This window comes from Saimiri boliviensis, chromosome 17 (genome assembly GCF_048565385.1).
Source record: "Saimiri boliviensis isolate mSaiBol1 chromosome 17, mSaiBol1.pri, whole genome shotgun sequence".
Classification (NCBI taxonomy): domain Eukaryota; kingdom Metazoa; phylum Chordata; class Mammalia; order Primates; family Cebidae; genus Saimiri; species Saimiri boliviensis.
Window position 1 is genome coordinate 13,547,292 of NC_133465.1, and position 25,967 is coordinate 13,573,258.

Below are 25,967 nucleotides of genomic sequence, written 5' to 3' on the forward strand. Positions count from 1 at the left end.
CAGAAAAAGAAATGGAGGTTTTAACATAGCAAGATGGATTTCTGGCCTAAGTAGAATGGTATGTTTATCAAAAGTGTGGAATAAAGAAGAGATCAGGTGCTGTGGGACTCACAGGCAGATACCAAGAGTGACCAACATTGAACATGTGATGATCAACGCTGAACTATGCACCATTTCATTTAACCCGTCCAAGAAGAGCCCGCTGAGGTAAGTGTGTTGCTCTCTCTATTTCATAGATGAGGGAAATCTGAGGCATAGGGACCTTAATGTCATTTTCAATGTCTTCAACAGGTTAAGTGACTCAGATCAGCTTTGAACAAAATATCACCTGACAACAGAGCCCATGTTCCTCTCTCTCCATAAGAAACTGAGGTCAGAACAATGGACAGAGGCCAGCCCAGTCATCCCTTGAAAAGCACCATTCACCAGTGTTACAGAATTGCCTGGGGGGATCCCTGGGAGGCTGAGGAATTCAGCGATGTTCTGACGCCTTACATGCCTGCTGAATACAATAATTACTGACAATTTTTATTAATTAAATGTATTTCTAAAGTTTCCCTGCTGATAAGAGTTCATATTTTGCAGGCAGGAAATCTTGCATTATCCAAACGTTGCGTATTTCCCATGGCCTCATCCTACATACCCTCCCCACCCCTCTTTCTGTCCCCACCCAACACTTCCCAAATCAATGGCCAGACTTTGGTAGAGGCATGCAGAGCTGGAGCAGTCAGTGTAAACTATTCTGGGAAGCCAGACTCTGCGAATGTTTCTGGCATTGGCATTTGTGTAATGAAAGTTCCCCCCAGAATGTCCCCTGTTCTTTGGAAAATAGTATCTGCTGTTAGCCATAGCAGTGATTCTAGAGTGGATTGCTGGTCACTTGATGTGACAGGGGTAGGAACTGTAAGGAAATGAATAAGCTTCTTGAAGATGTAACCCCACAAAGAAGCCCAAGTTTCTTAGGAGAAACCCTCGTCTTGCCAGCTTCCTTCCTCTGCTTGAGCTAAATGTGTAGGTAGGGCGGTCAGCCTTTGTACCTCTAGCATGTTGCTAAGGCCTATCCAAGACACATCTGAAGACTTACTGAAATAAACACATGTGAAAATATTAGTGTTTATTTTACCAGAAAGCCAATTAATATCTATGATAGCATTTTGGGACCTGTAAGGCACTGCTCAAAAGTGAGGTACATTTTTTTTTCTGTCTTTCAAAGTCCCTGCACCCATGATTGTGTTCAATCCTCTGTCTATCCTAAATTGTGATCCTTCCTTTATTATTCTAGTTTGATAAACAACACTAACACTAGAATTTTAACAAACCAAGTTAATTGCCTATGTATCAGCCCTTGCTTCGCTAACTGAAGAATGATGTTCAGAGAAGTGACTCTGCTAGGGCTGAGGAATTGAGGGATGAGGTAGGAAAGGAGCCCTTGACGTCTGGGACTGCCCTTATGTTGACAGATGGACCTTAATATGATTACAAGCCAATCTGAGGCTCTTAGCTAGGTCATTTTGTTCTCCTGTCTCATATAATCACAAACTACCAACTTCAGACAACGTTACTGTGAAGTCATAATAAAATAAAACAAAGCAAGTCCACTTATAATTTTGTCCTATCACAGACAAACAAGGTCACTGTGACATTTGCAAAATACACAGATTGTACAATTACCCTCGTTTCTGCCAGCATCCAAGCTAGAAAAAACACCTACTTCTTTAGATCCTTCTCCAAATCACTTGACCAAAGCTCAAATCCTATAATAGGTTCTTTCTAATGTTCTTTTGCTGAGATAACCCACAGTTTTCTGTTGCATATGTTCTCTGTCTCATGCAATGAGTAATAAACTCAGCTTTTTAAAGCCTAGATTTGTTCTTCTAGGACTTTGGCTGTAGGGCATTTTGATAATCTCATAGTAAACACTCAGCTTCACCACTGCTAAGCCAGAGTGATTAAGACTTTCCCTCTTATTATCCTCACTCGCCCCATCCAATGCCTATGATGTTCATGTGTAAAAGGCTGTAAGGGTAGAACATGCAATTTTCCTTGCTCTCTTAAGGACAACAGTATTTCTGGATCCCTGAGGTCAATTTAAATCCTCTTATATCTAGGCAGGTCGTGAAGGTTACTGCTTACCACTATGGAGCCTAGAGTCTTTTTCCATCTCCTTCAGGAGGACTACATAGGTGACTCTTGAGAATGACCTTCATTCTAGAAGGCATATATATGCCCCTCTTATCTCCATAATGAGAAACAGCAACCTTGTGTAAAGATTCTTACAGAGATGGTGAGTGGAATAATGAGAGGTACATGCTATTCGGCCTCTTCATACACACAGAAATGTTTGTCGTTGGGCTTAGGGTCAGGAAGTCAAATGACTGCAGGGGCAAGGCTTACTTGTGTGTGAGTAAGTTGGGCCAAGTCTGATACAATTCAAGAGCATGGGGTCTTTGGTAAACTGGCAAGAGCGTGTCCTCTCTAAAAAGGCACAACTTAATTTCTTAATTTAACTGTTGCTGGTGGCTGCCATGAGGCAATGAGATTCGAGCATGGCCAGACCTTTTGATTTCTTCCTTTAGTCCTTCACTTCCTTCCTTCCTTCCTTCCTCCCTCCCTCCCTCCTTCCCTCCCTCTCTCTTTCTCTTTCTCTCTTTCTCTCTTTTTTTCCTCTCTCCCCCACCTTTCTTTTTCTTTTTTGGGGGAATGGAATTTCACTTTGTTTCCCAGGCTTCATAATTACATGTGCCCATTTTCATAACAAATCTCACCTTATTTATTTACATACATCCACTGGTTCTGTTTTTCTGGATAACCCCTACTAATACACCATGCAGATCCTTTCCCCAGGGCTTGTTATTATGACTGTTGTTATTGGTTGTTTGTTTAATAACTTTTCTGGAGTAATTCTGTAGAATCTGTATGCATTGTCATGCATTGCCACTGAAGTCTTGCTTGGCTGGCTTCATGGTTAGCTAATGATTGAATGAAGATTTGCTGAAGCGCCTGTAACCGATAAATCTCCCTGAGTTTGTTGTTGGGCCTTCTGTGCGTATTGGGATATGGTTTACAACTCTGTCTTAGCTTTCACTTCCTGCTTGTGCAGAGCCTCAAGGTCAGCCAGAGGTGAAATCTTAGGGCCTTCCCCCTTCCTGAGCATATTCTTTCCTCAGTGTGTCCACAACCTTAGTAAGTATACAAGCCTATGTATGCATGTAGCCTTTCTGACTCCTAGCAACATGACAGAGCCGTTCGAAGTCCCCTCGAGACATTTTATTCCCTGGATTTTTCTTTTAAGCTTTTTTGTGCCCCAAGTGGTACTGCTGCCTCTGCCAGTCATGATATTTAAAAAATTATCTCTGATTATTTTCAACAAATGTCTCCAGGCAAAAGGCTGTTCACACTGGGATGGCTATAAGTCAAGTCAAATAAAGACAGTCCTTTTCAAAGGGGGTCTTCTAGAAAACCAGCAGGCAGGAGATGGGTCTTTTAAGGAGTTTCTACCTGATCTGTACTTTCTAGTGGCTGCTGGAAGGTTGGTTTTCACTGTGATTGGAGTCTGGTGACTACTGCAAACACGTGGAGCATCTATGGAAATAGAAATAGCTACAGCTCCATAAAGCTTGCTGTTCTTACCAAGATTCAGCCATTGTTTTCTTGAATAAATACTCCCTGCATTACTAGAAGTCGTCTTTGGTTAATTGTTGTGAAACAGCTGATTCCGACAACTTTGCAAGTGTTGTTACGGCTTTCATGGAAAAGAGAATTTTTGGAAGTCCTTAGTCTACCATTTTTATTGATATCATTTTAAATTAAGGTTTGAAAATGTTAAGATCCTTAATTACAATCCTAAAACTATCTAATGTGAAAATTAATCAAAGTTCCAAAAGGTATTAGATAAACAACCCAGCCATAAAAGCTTTCTAAGCAACTTAACAAGATTTGCTTTCAAAGTAATAAATGTAGATACTGCTTGGTTAAGATGAGCAGCTCTGTCTTCTTCTATTTCTGATTTCCGAGTTTTCAGCGATACGTAAACATTGTTAAGTGCGTCTGATTTGTTGATTATTATTACACCTAGCAAGTCTACATGCTATTTATCCCAGAGAAATACTCACACTTACCTTAAAGACCTGAGCCCAAGGATTTACAGAGTAGAAACAGTTGGTAACAAGTTAAATTTCTAGCTATATGAGGATAGTTCAATAATTTGTGAATTGATGCAGCAGAATATTATGCAGCTAATAAAAGACTTAATGGAACTTCAGGGGTTGACATGGAAAAATATTTGTGACATAATTTTAGGTTAAAAAAGGTGAAGGATTGTATATATAATGTCTTTTGATGCTAATTGTGCTTAAAAACCAGTAAGATAAAATATCATTTCTACATGTGCATATGAGTTTGTAACTATGTGTAAAAACATTTGGAAATGTGCACCTAAAGTTAATATTACTGGTTATTTTCTAATGAAATTCTGGAACTGAGGCCAGGTCTGGGTTGCAATAGGAGAGGAAGAATGCAACTTTGCTTTGTTTGAGATTTTAAATATCAGTTGTAGGTGTAATTAAATTAACATAAATTAAATCTAACATGGATATAACAAAAATAAAATACTATATGTGAACCTACAAAATTATTGTCAAATATCCAGAAAAAGTCAGATAGTAATTACCCCTATGGCTATGGGAGACCAAAGGTAAACTTACTTTTCTTCTAAATGCTTTTCTATTTTTCCATAGTTTTCTACATGCATTACTTTGGAATAAGAAACGTGTAAAAATTGATACAAGTCTGTATAAATAATAAACAGTAAACAAGAAATTTCCAAAAGTTATTATAAAATATTGCTTACTAGTTGGGACAAAAATTATAATTTTCTTTCAAAATTAAACACTAATTCCTCTTCCATCTTGGAGAACATGTATAATACTTTGAGAAACTGATTTGTATAAAACTACCTCCTCCCCCTATAAAATTATTTGATTAGTAAAGTAATGGCCAAAAAATTTTTTCTTTGTCTTTGAATGGGACTTCTGCATATTATGACTGAGAGTTACTTAGAAATTCATGAAAGGTTCTCCTTGAAAATTATACCTTTAATCCTAGGGCATATTAAAATACAGCAATGGGGACTGGCATAAAATAATATATACTTTAATTTAGTATATGTGATTAAATCCCATAAGATGAACAGAAGTTTACTCAAATTTTCCATCAGAAGTTCTTAGCCCTTTGAAGTTATAGACTGAAATATATTTTATATACACATGACAAACGTGACCCAAGAAAGTTCACTAAATTTTTATAAGTTTCTGAATTCCTTGCCCAACCCCCAAAAGCAATCTCTTATAGCTTTGGATTTTGTTGTTTCTTTCAAGAAGCTGATATCCTTTTTACAAAAATCACTGTAATCACAGGACTGGCATCAAAGACTTTCTAAAGATGTCTTGAAATGTAGCAATCTAATTACAGAGTCTATTCTCTAATCCCTCCTGATGTGCTCTGGTTATTATATTCACCACAGCTTTGCTGAAAGAAGATGACAGCACCATCTCTCCTTGCCCAGAAGAACATCGAGTTGATTTAAATGTTTTGGGTATCCCAATGCTACTCATCTCCTCCTCTCTTCCAAACAAATGAGTGTGAACTAATGTCAACTCCCTTCCTGGGGTGGTAGGAAAGAAAATGTGACCCCAGTGAAAAGATGTATTACAGATGTCAAAATAAATTTCAGCTAAAAATGACATTTTCTCAAGGAGATGTAATGAGAAAACAGTTCAAAAGGCAGAGTTAAAGTTTCCTGGTTCCATATTTAATTAACTCAATCTGCCTTTTATTATGCTTTGTATTATATGTTTCCCTGTTCAGTAAACAAACAGCAGAAAATTAAACTAGGACAACTGCCAACTAGCAGTAAATTGCATTGAAAAATAATAAATTGCCATGGGATGCCATAGGGTCTTGGGCAGATAAACTTATTTTTCCTGGAAAGTTTCCACTTGTATTTGTCACAACTTGGTATATCAAAGGAACAAAAGAAATGAAATATAGTAGTCGGTGGTAGATGTATAAATGTGTAATGGCCTTGGAGAAAATAATTCAGTGGCTGGTTTCTGGTATTTTCAACAGATTAGTCCTATTTCCTCTTGAGGAACATGGTTAGATGCCAGGGGAATTCTCACCCTGCTTTTATGGATCTGCAGAACCTGCTCTATCAAGTTTCAGTCAAAGGGAGCTCGCTGCAGAAGAAGAAGAATGACCCTGAAAATAAGGAGTGTACATGATTTAGAAAAAAGAGAGACTTCAAACAAACAAAAAAAAAGGATACTCCCAAATAACTCTATGCTATGTGACTAATAATGCTTAAGTGTTTCAAATTTGAAGACATCAAAGCTATTTCCAAACATTCAGCTATTTGGTTTTCCAACCTGGTATCTTTTCCTGATGTCTAGGTACTCTTCTTGTTTGAGTTTATGTCCAGGCAAGAAAAGGTTTGGATTAAAGCAGGAAAATATAAGATCTTTTTGAGGGATATGAAAATGAGTCCATTGGGTTTTCTGCCTCATGGTTTAAAGGGCAGTTGTCTGTTTATCTGATGGTAGGGTCTATCTTCCAGGTTCAAGTACTGATGGGGGAACAAAATTCTGATTTTATCCCCACCAACCTCCCCCTGGAAGGAGTAGAACCACTGGGTTCCACAGAAGTGTAATCATTACAGCTGCTGATAAGGATGTTAGTCAGTTACTCTCCCAGATTTCCAGCAATAAGTCCCATGAATGGACCATGATTCTTTGCAGCTTCTCTTGGAAGGCTATTTGGCATGAAAGCACCCACTATTTGGTGTTAGATACTAGTTTACAATCTACACTTATTCCTTAATGGTTAAATAGATTTTGAAGAGTCATTCAATAAATAGTTTCTAAGCATTGATTATAGGCCCATCCCTATTTGAGGTACTGGGCCATGTCACTGAGCTAAAATTAAAAAAAAAAAAAAAAAAAAAAAAAAAGCCCTGACTTCAGGGAACTGACTTCTTCTTGGAGAAAGACAGACTAGCAAAATAAGTGAATACAGTATTTCATAAAGCGATAATTACTAAGGAGAGATATACAGAGTTTGAGAAATCAGCTCGTTGCTATGGTAGACCTTCCTGAGAAGGTAGCACTTGAGAAAAGACTTCAAGAAAGGAAGGGCATGGCCTGAGGGTCTCTTAGGGCAGAGAGTTCAGACAGAGAAAACAGCTGGCTGCCCCTTTGCAAGGTTCTGGACAGTAGCATGCCTGGAGCTCCCAGGAAAGGCACAGAGGCCTGTGTGGCAGAGCTGGAGTGAAGGAGGAAGGGGGTAATCTGGAGAGGTAACAGTGGCAAGGCCTTTGCAGCCACTATAAGGATTCTTTTTATTTTTATTTTTAATTATACTTTAAGTTCTGGTGTACATGTGCATGTCATGCAGGATTGTTACATAGGTATACACATGCCATGGTGGTTTGCTGCATCCATCCCCCCACCACCTATATTAGGTATTTCTCCTAATGTTATCCCTCCTCAATCCCCCCACCCACTGCTATCCCTCCCTAACAGGCCCCTGTGTGTGATGTTCCCCTCCCTGTGTCCAGGTGTTCTCATTGTTCAACTCCCACTTATGAGTGGGAACATGCTGTGTTCAGTTTTTGGTTCTTGTGTTAGTTTGCTGAGAATGATGGTTTCCGGCTTCATCCATATTCCTGCAAAGGACATGAACTCATCCTTTTTTATGGCTGCAGAGTATTCCATGGTATATATGTGCCATGTTTTCTTAGCTCTAAGCAAGATGCTAAGCTACTAGGGGGTCTTGAAAAGAAGTGACAAGATGTTATTCTGGCTTCCGTGTGGGGAACAGACTATAGAAGGTACAGGACAATGCAGGCAAAACAGTTAGGTCCTGCTGCATGCACGTAGGGGAGGGATGGTGGCTTCATTCACAGTGTTCCCTGGGAGAGATGAAGAGCTTGGAATCACCTAAGCTTTTCAGCCAAGTTCATAATCTAGACAAGGAAGAGATAAAAGCTATTGTCTCTGGTTACCTTGCATTTTGAAATACTATATGGAAAGTGCTTGCCACATAATAGGGGATCAATAAATGTTTGTTCTCTTTTATTCCAAAACTTCTCACCTAAAAAGTTATCCATGGAAAAAAAAAGACTTTGAAGCTATATTTTGTAATTTACATACAAATTTTTAAAAACACAAAGAACAATACTGATGCCCATAGAGTGTGAAGAAACACATATATGTAATGCGATTATATATTTTTAAGCAGTACTAGAGTTTATAAACCAAATTCAGGATAGCGGGTGCATGAGGAAGGGGTAAAGGGAAAGGGACAAAAGTTAGTGCTCAAAAGTGAATTCTCTCCCTCCCTCCCTCCCTCCCTCCCTCCCTCCCTGCCTGCCTTCCTTCCTTCCTTCCTTCCTTCCTCCCTCCCTCCTTTCCTTCCCTCCCTTCCTGCCACTCTCCCTTCCTCCTCTCTTCCTCCCTCCTCCTTCCCTCTCCTCTCCCTCCCTTCCTTCTTTCCTCCCTCCCTCTCTCTCTCCCTCTCTCCCTCCTTTCCTTCCTTACTTCCTTCCTTCTTTGGTTTTTAAAAAAGTAACTAAAAGTACCAACAGTTGTTAAGTTTGAGTGGTATTAACAGGAGTCTTTATTATATTAATCTTTGTTTTAAAAAAGCATACAATTTGAATTTTAAACTTAGTAGAACATTAAAATAGAAAAAAATAGGCAGCAAGAAGGAAAGAAGAATAAAGGGAAGAAAGAAGGCAGGGAAAGAGCTTCAGAACAGATCATTGATCAGATTCATCATCTACTTTAAGTAGATTTTATAGTAGTCTGAAATCTGGCTATTTAAATATTTACCAAAAACTCGATGTTAATTGACAATTATCTGCATAATTAGTAACAGTTTTAACTGATACTGAAATAGCACTTTATAAACTGTAAAATGCTTTCGTGTAATTTAATGCATTCAGTTCTCAAAGCAACCCTAAAGGATAATGTGGCCGTGACGAAATTTCTATTTTTTGGAGATGAAGAAATTAACATTCAGTGTTACTAAATGGTTTCCTCGAGGTCTCCTGGAATGCCACAGAGCCAGGCCTGGAACCCAAGCTTTTGGGTCTGAGGATTCACATAGCTTGCTCTCTTCTGAAGCCTCCATCAATGTAGTAACTCTCATTTACAGTTTAATAGTCAATTTAATAGTGATTTTGTTCTTTTTTACTTCATGAGAAACATATGGATTCTATTCTCACTGTAAAAATTCAAACAGCAAAGGAAAGCTAAGTCCCCTCTCGGTTCTCCAGCATCTCCTCCCAAGCCCTCTGACCTAATTCAGTTCCACTCACCTGGGAGGTAACTGCCCTTAGCATTTGGGTGTGCTCCTTGAAGACACATTCCCGAACAGTTTCATCATGCAATTGCACCTACGGAGAGAGAATCTTATCTTATTTTTTAACGTAAGTAGGATGAAATTATATCTCACTCTCTAATAGCTATTACTTGATTGCCTTCCAATGGCTAAACGGATGGTAATACCACATAAGAATCAGTTGTCTTACAAGCTTGCCAGTGCTTGCTATGAATGGTCTCTTTTATTTTACCAGTTTGAGAGGGGAAAACCCAATGCTATTTTAAATTGTATCTCCTGAATTGCAAGAGAAATGGAACATCTTTTTATTTGTAACATTGGCCATTTGCATTTTGTCTGGGTCCTTTGCTAATTTCTCTTTTGGATTGTGGGATTTTTGTATTTTTTGGCGGCTAATTCTTTATGTTTAAACGCGTTTCAAATATTTTTTCAGTCTTTGTTTGCGTTTTAACATCTTTATGGTATCTTTTCTTATATAAGTGAATTTTACATGTTAATGTAGCCAGACTCTCTGGTTGTACATTCTTTTTGGGTCATGTTTTAGGCCATTACTATCTGGAAATAATAAACACTTTTTACTTTTATATGATTTCGCTTTTATGTTTAGTTCCTTAACTATACTTAGAATTTATTTCTGTGAGAACTCAAAAATCTATTTTCTAAATGAAAGTAGAGCAATTTCTGAACTTTTAATGAAAAATCAATACTTTCCTCAATGATCTAAAACGCCACCTTTATTCTGTACAAAATTCTCAAATAAACTGAATCTATTATGAACTCCCTATGTGCTAGAATTGACACCACATTTAGACTGACACATTTTAGAATAAATTTGTTAAATTATGTAAGACTCTGTACATTTGAAAACTCAAGTCATTCAGATTTCAGAGCTAACCCTTCAATTCCTCGTTCACCTCTATCCACCTGCTGCAGTTCCAGACTCTTCTCTAGCAATAACAATTACTATTGGTCATTATTATTGGTGTTTATGTCTTCAGACATTTATCAGTCTTAAATTTAAGAACATCAACAGTATATGCATAGAACCTTTTTGCAAAAAAATGAAAATGTTAAGAGAAGACCCCATGTGCCTTTAATAATCATTTTCAACACCAATATCCTTTTTTATGGGCAACGACTACGAATAATTTAGGATATTTTCTTCCAGACCTTTTCACATGCATTCACATTTTATAGGCACTCAAAAACAAACAAAAAACCCACTTAGGCCCGAGGTTTAGCTGGCATACAATTGTATGGGTTTTATCAGTTATTAAATATTGATATACTTCTACAGTATTTCACAGAGACCTTCTGCCTCTAGCTGCCCAAATATCTCCCCCACATGCTGGGCCACCCACACCTTTCTCAGTGCCCCACATCTCAGCCCCCGCAAATTCCTCCTGAGATCGCAACTGATTATGAGGAAACCTCAGTGTCTCAAGTAACAGTACCCCAACCCCCAACCTCTGCACTACAGCTATCATCATCATATCATCTTTACCACAACAGCAAATTGGTCTGTTGGTTTTCCTGCAAATTGGCTGTTACCCATGTTGAATATCATTTCGAACTACATAGTACATATAGTAGATCTCTAAAACTTACTAAATGGGTGCAAAAGCAATTGCAGTTTTGGCCATGACTTTAAATGACCAAAGCCACAATGGTTTTTGCACCAACGTAATACAATTGAGTGTTTAAAAAAATCAAGTCAGAGAATGTGATAGGCAGAATGATTTTTCCCCTTTAAATGTTTGTCCCAATCCCTGAAACCTGTGAATACGTTATATTCCATAACAAGGGAGGATTAAGGCTGCAGGTAGAAGTTGCTAGTCAGTTGACTTTGAGATGGGGAGATGATCCTGGATTATCCCAGTGAGACTGGGCCAATGCAATGGTCCAAAAAGGAAACGAGAGAGGTTGGAGTGTCAGAGTGGGAGGGTGATTTGAAGATTTGAAGATATTACATTTCTGGCTTTGAAGATGGAACGAGGCCGCAAGCCAAGGAATTCAGGTATCTCTAGGGACGGGAGAAAGGCAAGGAAATTGATTCTTCCATAGAGCTTCCAGGAAGGAGTGCAGCCCTGCCAGTACCTTGATTTGAGGCCACTGAGACCCATGAAGACGTGATTCTTTAGTTTCAGACGGTACATGTGCAGGTCTGTGCACGGGTATATTGCATAATGCTGAGGTTTGGGCTTCTAGTGAACCCATTACCTAAATAGTGAGCATAGTACAAAATAGGTAGTTTTTCAACCCTTACCCCTATTCCTATCTCCCAGCTTTTAGAATCCTCAGTGTCTATTATTTTTACCTTTGTTTCCCTGAGTACCCATTTGTTTAACTTCCATGTATATGTTAGAACACGTGGTATTTGATTTTTTGTTTTTGAGTTATTTTACTTAGGACAACGGCTCTCCAGCTCCAATCATCTTATTGTGAAGGACATGATCTCATTCTTTTTCATGGCTGCATAGTATTCCATGGTGTATACATACCACATTTGCTTTATCTAATGAACCACTGATGGACACTTTGGTTGATTCTCTGACTTTGCTATTGTGAATGGTGCTGCAAGAAACATACAAGGGCTGGTGTCTTTTTGATAAAACAATTTCTTTTCCTTTGGATGGGTACCCAAAAGTGGGATTGCTGGGTTGAATGATAGTTCTATTTTTAGTTATTTGAGAAATCTCCATACTGTTCTTCACAGGGGTTGAACTAACTTAACTCCACCAATAATACATACACATTCCCTTTTCTCTTCATTTCACCAACGTCTGTTTTTTTCTTTTGTCTTTTCAATAATACTTATTCTGATTTGTGTGAGATGGTGCCTCATTGTGATTTTAATTTGCATTTCTCTGATGATTAGTGATGAAGAGCATTTTTCATATATTTGTTGGCTGCTTGTGTGTCCTCTTTTGAGAAGTGTCTGTTCATGTCCTTTGCCCACTTTTTAATTGGGTTATTGGTTTTTTTTCTTGTTGATATTTTGAAGTTCCTTACAGATTCTGGATATTACCCCTTTGTCAGATGCACAGTTTGCAAAAATTTTCTTCCATCCTGTAGGTGTCTGTTTACTCTGTTGATGATTTCTTTTGCTGTGCAGAAGCTCTTTCATTTAATTAAATCTCATTTATCTTAACTGTAATACAGTTGTATTATAATGAATTGTATTACAATTCATTTCAAAAACAATCTATGCTATCTCTGATCTCTAAACTCTCAGAAAACTGTCCCTTTAATGACCTCTTCATTGTGACATTTAATGAACAATCTTTAGCTCCTGTCTGGTGAGATCCGTGGCACTGGCCACTAAAGAGCCTTCTTTTCTAGAAATACTCCCCTCCTTTAGTTTGTATGATTCTATTCTTTGTTTCTCAGTTTTCCTCCCGCCTCTGTCACTATCAGCATTACCTCACAACCTCTGTTTTTTTCTTTTTATCCTTTGCTGCATCTAAAGTATCAGTGTTCTACACATTTCGTTCTCCCCCCACTCCCTTGTGAATCTCTGTGGCCTCCTTTGGCAATCTTACCCATGATAGCTATACCATCCCCATGCTGATGGACTCTCGAGTGCTTGTCTCCAGATAATTATTAAGATAATCTCATTGTGTCCATATTCCCTCTCTGCTCTGATTTAGGATTCTGTGATCTCTGTGAAATGGAATAGTGCTTGAAGTTGGTTCACAGTTATCAAAGCCCTTGTTCTTGCTTTTTCTTCTGGCTGCTCAATCTGTTCTCTCAATTTACTCAAGCCTAAATGAATAAGATATGCCAGATCCTACTTCCCGTCCTGTTACATAGGCCCACGGTGTGTTTACATCTATGTGAAGGTGAGACTGTAGGTACAATGAGAGGCTGGGAGAGCTAATTCTTAAACACAAGTGTGGAAAAGGTGGGAAGCACATCATCATCATCATCATATCATCTTTACTACAACAGCAAATCATACTTGAAAGTCATCAAATTCGCTATCTAGTGGATGGAGTTTTTGAGAAAGATTGGACCAGTTTGAGAGAATAAAGAAACCCCATTTTCTCTGGTGGTCTGATTTGTGACATGGGTAATTCTGGGATCACACTACTTGAAGAGTATGCCTGGTGAAGTCAGAACTGGAGTACAGCATGAAATTAGCATCACTCACTGGCTACAAAACAAAAACAATAAAATTTAAGAGCCACGTTTTCTTGAGACCAGGGTGAGTAAGACTCACAGAAAGAAAAATCTACAGAGGCAAACACAGGAGAAACATCAGATAAAAAAGAGGAAGAGGCAACAAAGGACATTGTGATTTAGACCCCCATGGGTTCCACATTTTTACAAGCACTGAGTTTTTTTAAAAAACCTGACTCTTAACACTAGCTGCTCCAGGCTGTATCTGTACTGCCACTGCCAGATGTAATTGAAGTGCTTCTGGGCCTAATAGAGAGAAGTTAGATTCCACAACCTTTCCAGAAAGAGGACTCTCAACTAGGAAGGCCAGATCTAAGGCCATTTTGAAAGATCTTGATAAGTCAGAGTGGGGAGCCTTGCTGACTTCCCAAGACTTAGCTTGGCTAGAATCTGTTTGCCCATTAAGTTAGAAGTTGAAGCTACAGACAAGAGAGAGACAGTCTGGGGAGGATGTCAGAGAATGAACATGGGGTTGGAGCCAATCCATATCTTCTGTAGTCTTTCAACAGAGACAGTTGCTCACTTTTGGTTGATCCAATGCAAGGAACATTTTGTCTGCACATATGGCTGAGCTTCCTAACTGGGCTTATACATTCAGTTCTAAGAAAAAGCTACATGTTAGTGAATAAGAAACAGCCCCTATTACAGGAGATGCATAAGACTTCCCACAGTACCACTTAACCCAAACACATAGAGAGCTTGGAGGATAAACCAACAAACAGATGCCAATCAGAGGGAGACGTAGATTTTTCTATCAGGGATTGAAAAGTCCTCTTAAGCAAGAGAATTTGCCTTTAACATGCTGTGGAGGCTAACTTGGAGGAGAGGTCAGGGAGTAATAGACATGGTTATTCTGAAAAGTCATATTCAATCTCTTTTGCACTTCCAGGCACAAACTCTTCTTAACTAATTCTTGGCCAGGTGCAGTGGTTCACACCTATAATCCCGGCACTTTGGGAGGCTAAGGCAGGCAGATCATGAGTCCAAGAGTACGAGACCAGCCTGGCCAACATGGTGAAACCCAGTTTCTACTAAAAATACAAAAAAAAAAAAAATTAGCCAGACTTGGTAGCACACGCCTGTACGTGCCTGTAATCCCAGCTACTCAGGAGGCTGAGGCAGGAGAATCACTTGAACCCAGTAGGTGGAAGTCGCAGTGAGCCGAGATCACACCATTGCACTCCAGCCTGGGTGACAGGACTCGACTCCATCTCAAGAAAAAAAAAATCATTTAAAAAACTGAAGTTTTAAATAACTGCCTTTGGAGTGGAGTGTAGGTGATTACTTTTGAAAGAGTGTAAAGAGAATGAAAACATTCAGTTTTTGGTATCCAAAGTAGGATTCTGGAACAAATAGTGAGCTGGAAGGCTAAACCTTCTCAAAAAAGTTTCTGGTTCACCGAGATCGTTTTCCCTAAGTGCAGAGATGATACCCCTTCTGCCTGAGGTATAAGATGGCAGCTCCCACTTGCCTTGCTCGACCCTTCCTGATCAGAGGAAATTTAGTGGTTCAGTTGGCCTTGGTTTATTGTCATGTCAGCCTCCATTCTGTTGTTTTGCTGCTGCTGCTTGGTTCTTGGGCTGGAAAGTGGTGGTTTAAACGTCCAGCATCTCTTCCTTCTGCTGCGAGTGGCCACCTGCTTACCTGCTTCTTTTGCAGTGTTGACACCTTGTCCCCCCACCCCCACCACCCCTGCACCTTGCCCTAACGTGTGGTCAGAATGGTGACTTTCAGCTTCTGCATGAACTTTCTCTCAACAGCCACAGTGGTTGTCTGGGGGAATGGCAGAAAACTCAGCTAAACCAATGAGTCTTTCATTGAGATTTATTTAACTGCATTGAGTGGCATCTTTTCCTTCTCGGATGGTGATGCTAGGAATATGTAAGACCAAAAATGGCTGAAAACTTTGCTCTGGTGTTGAAAGGAAAGCCATGTGACAGGAATGAAGAAAGCCACTGTTCGGCCTGCAGCAGAGTCCAGCAGTGCTCCCAGGGAGTCCTGGTAGCATTGCAACCCTCCATTCAGCCATCCTGAAGACACCGGGATCCCACCCTTCATGTGACTTAACTACACAAGTCCATACATTTTCCATTTTGCCTAAGCTTGTGCGAGTTTAATCTCTGTTGCTTGCAGCTAAGAGTTCTGCCCATGCCGTGGTCTTAAAATTATCTGAATTCGAGCAACACTGAACGAGCCTACTTTCTTTTGCTGCAGCCTAAAACACCATATAAAATATTCGTAAGAAATTAATATACTTCCTAAAAAAGACTTTGCCAATGTTTGTCCATTTGTAAGATATTGAAAGTAGCCTTTAAACAGTGGTAACTCCCTTTTGGAATGAACAGAGAAGCGGAAGAACTGTTCTTCAGAGCTGTGAGATGCTGGGACATGATTCAACAGGACTTTCTGTGGGAATGGTTTTGCTGCATTTCTCTTTTTCAGAGGGCAGAAAAGAAAAACCATGTCATTTTCTTTCACTGTGTGTTATAAATGCATATAATTTTCAAAAAAGTCAACAAAGACTTCTGCTGTAAACCCTCGTTAGTTTCAGCTAAGCTTCTTTAAATGCCATCATATACCTAAGGACTTGGGGATGCGGATCTATTTTCACAGTTCTTTCCAATTCTAATGAGCTCTGAAAAAGTTTATTTCAAAATAATCCTTCTGTATTAAGTGCTGGCTCATTGACAGGTCCTCTTTTATCGCAATTTCATGAAGTTTATTTTCCAAATGAAGGTTTATTTTTGCATGGAATTCTGAGGTTGCGCATTGTGTATATGAAGCAATTAGTTTGGGATTTCTGGAATTTATTTTAGACCAGACAGATGTCTTCAATTTACACACTCTAGGAGGTGACAAACCCTATTAACATTGGAAAGCCATCAATTTGCTTTATCTTTGTTCCTAAGCACTCCCAGCTATGATCCAGGGTAATTCCTTTTGTTTGTTTGTTTGTTTGTTTATTGGTCCTGTGTTTTTATGTAGACAGAAGTAGGAATTTAAGGAAAACATGGAAGATAGCTTTAGTAATTCTATCACTGTCAAAATCTAGTGAGTTCCTTTAAGAGCCGTGAAGCATACCTGTATTAGAAATGCATTTTTTTTTTTTCTGAGTAAAATTCTTTCCTTTTAGTGGCTACCATTGAAGCCTAATACAGATACACGGTAGCTGCTCATCTTTTAAAGTTTTTCTTTAGCATGTTGGTGACTTATGCCTGATAGTCCCTTCCTTACATTGTCTTTTAAAAATCGGTGGTTGTTTTTACACAGCTAATATAAACATATCTCTAAGTTGCATAGACTTCAGCATGAATCCAAGGATTCTTCCATTCATTAGTCAAATCCTTTGTAGTCAAAATTAAGTGTAACCCTATTTTGTGCAAAGTCCTAGACTGTGTTGATTCGGGAAGGAGGGTTCAAATGATGTTCCCATTCATTTTTAATCTGAAAATGAAGACCACAATGGTTTCCCCCCCGCCCACCCAATGCATTCTGCAGCCACTAGATGGCTCAGGAGATATGCTCAGGTTTTCTCCAGAGGCATTACTTCTAAACCTAACATTGAAGTCCAAAACTGCACGCGGATTTTGCTGATTATAGGATTTTAAAAAATGGAGTAGGACCCAGAACCTGATCTGAACAAACTCAGCCCACTATTGAGCAATTTTGTTCACAAAATTTGCTTTTTATTATGACTGCCACATTGTATTTTCAGTGAAAGTGGGGTGTATTGTTACTGGCAAGGAGAAAGTTAGAGACTAACAGATGTCATCGGTAGTGTCAGATCTAGATCAAATGCAGAATGATTATATATCCTGACACAATTGTTTTTGAAATATAGGGTAATCCATTATGGACAGGATGTCTGACGACTCTAGTTTTCATGACATTGTACTTGACTTTGAACTCATGCCGTTTCCTTTATCTTGGATTAAGTTATTTATGTATGAGTCCAATCGAACGGAAAACACTTACGACTAAGATTAGAAGGATACTCTTAACATAACTGCTTCAAACCACCTCAAAAATATACATCCAAATATATTTAATGGTGAAATATCATAAGTATTTCTGTTAAAATGAGGAGAAAAAATATGCTGACGGTCATAATTTAAACTTTTTCTCCAGATATTTTAGATAATACAGCAAGTCAAGGAAAACAGAAAAAGTACTACTGGAAAAGGAGAGACAAAGTCATCATTGTATGTAAATCACAATGTCTTCCTCCTAAATATAGAAGGTTGGGATAAGAAAATAGTGTAAGTGGGTCAGTTACAAATAAATTGTACAAAATCGTTACATTCTTAAAAATAATTCTACAAAAATCAGCTTCTTATGTGCAGCAATTATCAATTAAGTATAACAAAATATTATATTACAATATTCAAGTATACTAAAAAGGAATGTATATACCCTACGGCAGTTACTATAAAACTCTCCTGAGTGGCATAGAGACACTTTAAAAAATGAAAAGATTACTCTCTTTTTGGATGGAAAAAATATCATAGATAATCAATTCCACCTTTCATTAGCTTATAGTTTTAATGACAGTCCAATAAATACTGTTTCAGAATTTTTTTAAATTTCATAATTTTTTTTGAAGTTCATGTGAAGAATCAATGGAAGAAAAGATTGAAGAAAATAAAGATGAGGGGCAATTCTATTGATAATACTTTATAATTTATCATCAACCTAAAGTAATCACAAAAGGCACTAACTATGCAAAGAGAAAAATAAATATTTATAGATATACAAGTGAATTAGTATTTAGTAAGGAAGCACTACAAATTGTTGAATAAAAAATAGATTAATACAATAAATTGTTTAATATAGTGAACTCATTCCCTAACATGTAGAATATTGCAAAATACAATCCAGATGGATTATAGAGAGAAAATGATGAAACATATATATATAAGAAAACTAAAAGTGCTGATTTGAACATTTGCACAACAAGGTAAGAAAAATTGTTAAGCGCTAAAAAGTATTTACAGGTTTTCTCCAGAGGCATTACTTCGAAACCTAACATTGAAGTCCAAAACTGCACTCGGATTTTGCTGATTATAGGATTTTAAAAAATGGAGTTATTTGCACAACAAGGTAAAAAAAATTGTTAAGCGCTAAAAAGTATTTACATATTAACCAGACTGAAGTGTTTCTTCTGAAAACTAGAGAGAGCTAACTAAAATGATCAACAAGAAAAGATTTGTTAAGAGATTAACAAAAAGAGACAATGATCCACGCTGTATTGAAGCCTTAGAGCTCTGTGAGAAAGAAAAGCCCGACAGATAGCATGGGGAGAAATGCCAGCTATAGGTGATGGGGAGGAAGGCAGCAAATCACATTGTCACGTGTGTTCCTATGCAACAATCTTGCATGTTCTTCACATGTACCCCCAAACCTAAAATGCAATAAAATAAAATTAAATTAAAAAAAGAAAGAAAAGCCAAAACACTACAACAGAAATGAAAGACAAAGACATGAACAGTCAAATTACCAATGAAAAAATACAAATGGCAAATAAACAAATTTAAAAACTGTAAACTACACTGGTAGCCAAAGAAATGAAAATTACAATTAAATAGCATTTTTGTCTGAAATTGGCAATGACTAAAAGGAATAATTACACAATTGTTGGGCGGAGTGCAGAAAAAAAATGGACACTCTCATATTCCAGTGGTGGGTATGTAAATTGCAACATCATTTCTGGAGGGCAATTTGGCAGTGCATTTCAAACACTTTAAAATGTGCATATCTTTTCACCGAGGAATGTCACATTTAGGAACTGATTAGCTTTATATAAAAACATCTGTACAAGGATGATCACCATTTTATTTCTTATTGCTATGAAGATTTGAGCCAAATTTAAGTATTCAGAAATATGAGATTAAACAAACTGTAGTATGTACTTGTAATTCTTGTATCTAGACAGTCAACAAATATTTATTTACAAGAAGATAATATGCATTCACTAGAGATTTAAAAGACAAAGAACTAAGAAAATGTTCACAGGGCACTGCTGAATGACAAAAGCAGGCCATAAAATAATTTGTTCACGCCTGTAATCCCAGCATTTTGGGAGGCAGAGGCAGGTGGATCACCTGAGGTCAGGAGTTTGAGACCAGCCTGGCCAACATGGTGAAACCCCATCTCTACTAAAAATATAAAAATTAGCCAGAGGTGGTGGCACATGCCTGTGATCTCAGCTACTCTGGAGGCTGAGACAAATTTTATGCACAGAAACATTGAGTTCATAGCAGATGGATAGCAAAAAGAATATGTTTCTCAAATCCAGATTGTGGTGGGAGTATTTTGCAACAAATTTTTACTTGATTTTTGACACGAAGTCCTGAGTTAAATCATTAGCACATATTTTTTTTTAACAGAACTCAAACTTAAGACCTCAATATTTTCATGAAGGTATTTTGATAAGCACTATTTTGTGCTTACTGTGAATGAACTAGATAAATAGCAATCTTCCTAAAAAGCTATTTTATCCCTAATGATAGTAAAGCCATACAAGTTTTTAAAAGTTATACACATGTGTATGTTTATGTATGGTATTTGTATCTTTGTATCTCTAGCTCTCTCTTATTTATTTATTTATTTATTTATTTTTGAGACAGAGTCTTGCTCTGTCGCCAGGCACCAGGCTGGAGTGCAGTGGCTCTATCTCGGCTCACTGCAACCTCCGCCTCCCGGGTTCAAGCAATTCTCCTGCCTCAGCGTCCCGAGTAGCTGGGACTACAGACACACGCCACCATGCCCAGCTACTTTTTATATTTTAGTAGAGACGGGGTTTCACTGTGTTGGCCAGGATGGTCTCGATCTCTTGACCTCATAATCCGCCCACCTTGGCCTTCCAAAGTGCTGGGATTACAGGCATGAGCCACCGTGCCCGGCCTGTCTCTTTTTTTTGACAGGGTCTCATTTTGTCACCCAGGCTAAAGTACAATGGCGTGGTCTTGGCTCACTGCAGTCTCGACCTCCTGGACTCAAGTGATCCTCTTGCCTCAGCTTCTGGAGTAACTGGGAGCATAGGTATGTGCCACCATTCCTGGCTAATTTTTTGTAGAGATGAGGTTTTGCCATGTTGCCCAGGCTGGTCTCGAACTCCTGAGCTGAAGTGATCCAGCCGGTGTTGGCCTCCCAAAGTATTAGGATTACAAGCCTTAGCCACTGTGCCCCACCTGTACCTTAAAAAAAAAAAAAAAAAAAAAGAAGAACTAAAGTTAACATTTTGGTCTAACTTAAATCACATTCCCTTTAAATGGAAATTTTGTCTCCTGTGCAATTAGTAATCAAAGTAACTCAGTATATATTCTCTCAAACTTACTATTTGTCTCAAAATATCTTCACAGCGTTATTCTTAAATCTATGCATGCATCGTATAATAAATATAATAAATGTGCAACAGATGTAAAAGCACTGAAAAAAAGCATGAGAAAAAAATGATAGTATATTTATATAAAAATTTAAAAATTGTGTATGTTGGAAATATCCCTCCAAAATTAAAAGGCAAAATGTAAGCTGGAACAAAAAATCAGGTCACATTCTCACTACATATTAACTACTTTTTCCTAGTAGGCAAGTGTATAACTAGAAATTTACAAAAGAAGAAACAGAATGGTCAATGATCAATAAACGTTAAGAAAAATTGCTCATACCTATTATAAGTTGAATCATGAAGAATTATTAAAAGTTAAATATGATTTTTCACCTGTAAATTATGAAGATGAGAATAAATTATAATACCCAGTACTGTAAAGTATGTGAGGAAATGAGACTCCATGTCATTAATAGTAGAAACTTACATTAATCTCAGCTTTTTGATGGACTGCAAGCATTCAGAAACAAAGATGTTCATCACAGTCAAGTTTTAATAATCAAATGTTTAAAATGTTATCTAAATCTATCTGTCTTTAGTAATATACAATATATTTTGATCAATATTTACAAGCATAAAACTTAAAAGAAAATTAATATACATAGATAAACTTGACTACACAAAAATATTAAAATTCTGTACTAAAAAAGGAAAACTAACCACCAAAAATGAATGAGAAAAAGTAGAAGCAAACTAAAAATGTTTTTTTGTTTGTTTCTTTGGGTTTTTATTGATACAAAGTCTCATTCTGTGGCCCAGGCTGTGGAGTGCTGTGGCGTGATCTTGGCTCACTGCAAGGCTTCTGAGTAGCCTTGCCTGCCTCAGGCTTCTGAGTAGCTGGGATTACTCGTGTATGCCACTATGCCTGGCCAGGAATTTTAATTCTATCTGTAATTTAACATTTTAAAAGACCAAGCAAATTTAAGTTACAAATCATTATGAAAAGTATATGTGTGCATTTTATTACTTTTTAATTTCTCAAAGTAAAAATTGTGAAAAATAAGATAAAATAGGTAAGTTGGCAAAAAAGCCAAAATTGATAACTCATAGAAGAAAATAATACAAATAATCAAAAAGCACAGGAAAAAAGCATAATTAGCAGTCAAGGAAAAAGATAATAAAGAACAATTGTTGTTGCTATATTTGTTTATTCACAAAAATAATCATTGTTACTGTTAATAAAAATATGACAACTTCTTATGCTGCTTGGGATGGTTTAAATTAGCAATCTCTAAGGATCAGTTTTTAACATATTTCAAATATCCAAATAGTCACATCCTTTGAGTCAGCTATAAAAATATATAATGAGAAAAAATTAAGCTATTAAAAAAGATTTGTATGTAGAATGTTTATGGAAATGTTATTCATGATAGTTTAAAATTAGAAACAAACAAGTATCTAGAAGATAGTTTAAAATTAGAAACAAAATAAGTATTGCATGACCACATGATAGAATACAATGTAGTCATTCAAAATCCTGCTGTGGAGTGATGTGGAAAGTTTACTAATGTACCTAATGTTACTATATAGGAGGTTTAGATATAGTTATATACATACATATATTTTATATCATATGAATGTGTGTACATTGTGGTTTGTGTGTGTGTGACTAACCAGAAAGTAGACTGACTTGCCTGAAGCTTTGAACACTGTAGAAAAGAATCACTATTTTCTAGAATTATTTCTAGAGCTCCAGTGCTTATGGTGATAGTGAGAAACAAGTATTCACACACACTGAAGAGAAGTCCCCATGTTTGCAGTAGGTCATTCTTTCAAGACTCATCAAGAGGTAGATGAATTTGTCCTGTAATCATAACCCCAACACCATGTAAGAGGGAGACCAGAAATCTGAAAATGTGTCAATGAAAAGTTATTGCCACCACCACTGGATGGCAGTGCTTTCCACCACCCCTAATGTTACCCACTCCCCCGTGAGTTGAGTGAGGAGAGCGCTGAAACAATCACTTATCAAAACTAAGCATCTGTGACAGTCCATTTTTGTGCTGCTATGACAGTATATCTGAGACTGGGTAACTTACAAAGAACAGATTTTTATCCTCTCATGGTTCTGGAGGTGGGAAAGTCCAAGATCAAGGTGCTGGCGTCTGATGGGGGCCTTCTTGCTAGAGGCTCACATGGGAGAAGGTTGAAGGGTTAGAGAAGGTGAAGGTGGTGTTCTCATATGGCAGAAGAGCAAATTAGTGCAAACTCATTCCCACGAGCCTTTTTTATATCCGTGTTAGTTCGTTCGTGTAGGTAGAGTCCTCCTGAACTAAACTCCTCTCATTCGGACCCACTCCCCAAAGCTGTTGCTTTGGGGATTAAGTTTCCAACACATGAATTTTGGGAGACACATTCAAGCCATATCAGAGTCCGAAAGAAGCGGAGTCTGGCATTGCACCCCTGGCAGGGCATCCAAATCCCAATAGCTCATTGGCATGCATTCACCAGAACTGGGAGCAATGAACTGGTTCTAGGCAGAGTCTGACAAGGGTCACAGGGAGTGTGAGAGCATCCATGAAGGTTTCTTCTTGCCCAGAAAATACTGCAGTGAGTGTTCTTATTTAACTCAGCTCATGGTGGCAGGGCAAAGAGAAGGGGAATGGAGACATTGAATTTCCCATGCCTGGGTTAAGTGCGGGTGCATTTGTTTTAAAACATAGGTTGTATTGTTATTTGGTATGATGAGGCCAATAGATAAAGGGGCAACTGCTGTTGAAAACATAGTTTGTTACAATGTCCAAGAGGAGAAGATGCACCACACCACCCAGGGACACCTAGAAAATCACCAGGGTCCGTCAGGAGACACAGTCAGGGAAAAATGTGAGCAGGAGCTTTTATTGTGGTTTCTGCAAGAAGGATTGGGAGAGGCAGGGTAAGTAGATTTTGCATTAGCTAGTTTGAATAATTTCAGCAGGCTCTGGAGCATAGGGGCTGTCCCTAGTTTTCTGGGACCTGTCTCTGGGGTGATTAGGGCAGAGGAAGAAGAGTGACCCCTGAGTGTGAGAGTCCAATAGAGGAGGTGGAGAGATGAGAAAGCTGAATTGCCCGGTTTGCATATGAAAGGCACGCGCTGGGGCCAGTTCTTTAGTTTCTCCAGTACTTGGCTAGTCCTGGGAGGGGCAGGCTTTCTAGGGTCAGCAAAGTCACAAGATGTCGAAGCATCCGAACTACAGAACATAAAAAGGCATGACTAATACAGCATTTGAAGAAAAGTAGGCAGGGTCCTATCTTCCCCACTGGAAAAGACCGAAGCGAGAATCCCCGCCAGGGACTTTCGGAGAGCCTCTCTCTACACCACAGAAAGGTGCCCTCCCATGGATACCTACCATACAGAGGACACCCATGGCCAAGTCAGAAGGCATAGAATATTTGGTGACAAGTTCTTTCCTTTTCCCTCTAATTTTGCTCCATCGGCCTGGCCCTATCCTCAGGGAAACAGAAAGCAATAGAGCTACGAGAAGGAGGAAGGAAATGGAAAGAGAATGGAGAAATGAAAAGGGGATATGGTGCAACACCCACTGCCCACACCGGTGTTTATCCTTAGGGTGTGGCCTGATCTGAAGGAGACTGAGGAACCACATTGGCTGTGCATTTGAGCTTATTCTTCTTTTCTTTTATGTTTGCTAATTTGTTTTAATTAAAATATACATAACATATATAATTATAACTGTTTGTGAGTATACGATCCAGTGGTGTTAAATTCAGTGGTGAATTTTCCTCCTGAAAGTATAGCTTAGCTGACATGAGATCGTCTCATGACTAAAAGTGACCAGAAAGGTTTGACCAATTCAATGCATTACCACGGGGCAGGAGAGGGAAGGATGGAGCTACCTTGAGCATCTTCATCGCCAAAGAGGGATGTTTTTGGTGTGGTGGAGTCACTCCAGCCCAGCTCTAAATGATCTAGTTTTCCAGATGATTCACTTCCTTTTCCTCTATTTTGTGTTCACCAAGGCCCCTTTTGATCAGAGGTTATGCCTGATGAGTGCACCAAAACTTGAGCTGACATGCATGGAAAATTAACTTAAGTATCTGATAATTCTTCATATTATTGCTCTGCCATCCTAAATGATTTTATTGGCTTCATGTGCTTTCACTGAGTAACATTTAAGAAAGGGAGAAAGACCTTTTCTAGATATTCCATTAAAGTCCAAAGTCTGGATCTGGTGATGTAGAGAGTGACTCTGGACCACCTCCAGTCATTAAACCATGGCAGCAGGAGGGTTCCTGGCACACCTCCGACAGCAATTCCTCAATCTCACCATGAGAGGTCTGTCTTCTCTTTCTCTTTTTGTGGTTGTTGAGACAGAGTTTCGCTTTGTTTCTGTTGCCCAGACTGGAGTAAGTCGTGCAATCACGGCCCACCACAGCCTCCACCTCCTGGGCCCAAGCAGTCCTCCCGCCTCAGCCTCCTGAGTAGCTAGGACTATAGGCACACACCACCATGCCCAGCCAATTTTAAATTTGTTTTGTAGATATGAGATCTCACTATGTTGCCCAGGCTGGTCTTGAATTCCTGGGTTCAAGCAATCCTCCCACTTGGGCCTTCCAAAGTGCTGGGATTGTAGGCGTGGTTCACTGCACCTGGCCTTGTTCTATTTTCTAACTTAGAAGTCCCAGCATCAAAACTACCATCTTCTCAGTCACTGGGTGGCACTATTCCTTATATAGGGTGCCTACTCAGCAATTACTTACCGCATTTCACTAGATGGAATGTTTCCTAGATGTTTTTCTCAATTTATTACATCAAAAATTGCCCTCTACCTCCTTGTGGTATGAGTCCTGCTTTTCTTTCTGGAAGTAGCTCATCCTCAAACAACAAAAGGTCAAAATATGTCCTCTAATTAGGGGCCCCCGACAGACGGGCCTTTGGTGCACTTCTTTTCCTTTTAAAAATTCTTTTTAAAAATGGAGATATAATTCGTGAACCATAAAATGCACACTTTTAAAGTTTGCAGGTTGGTGATCTGTAATACTTGCAACGTTGTGCAACTGT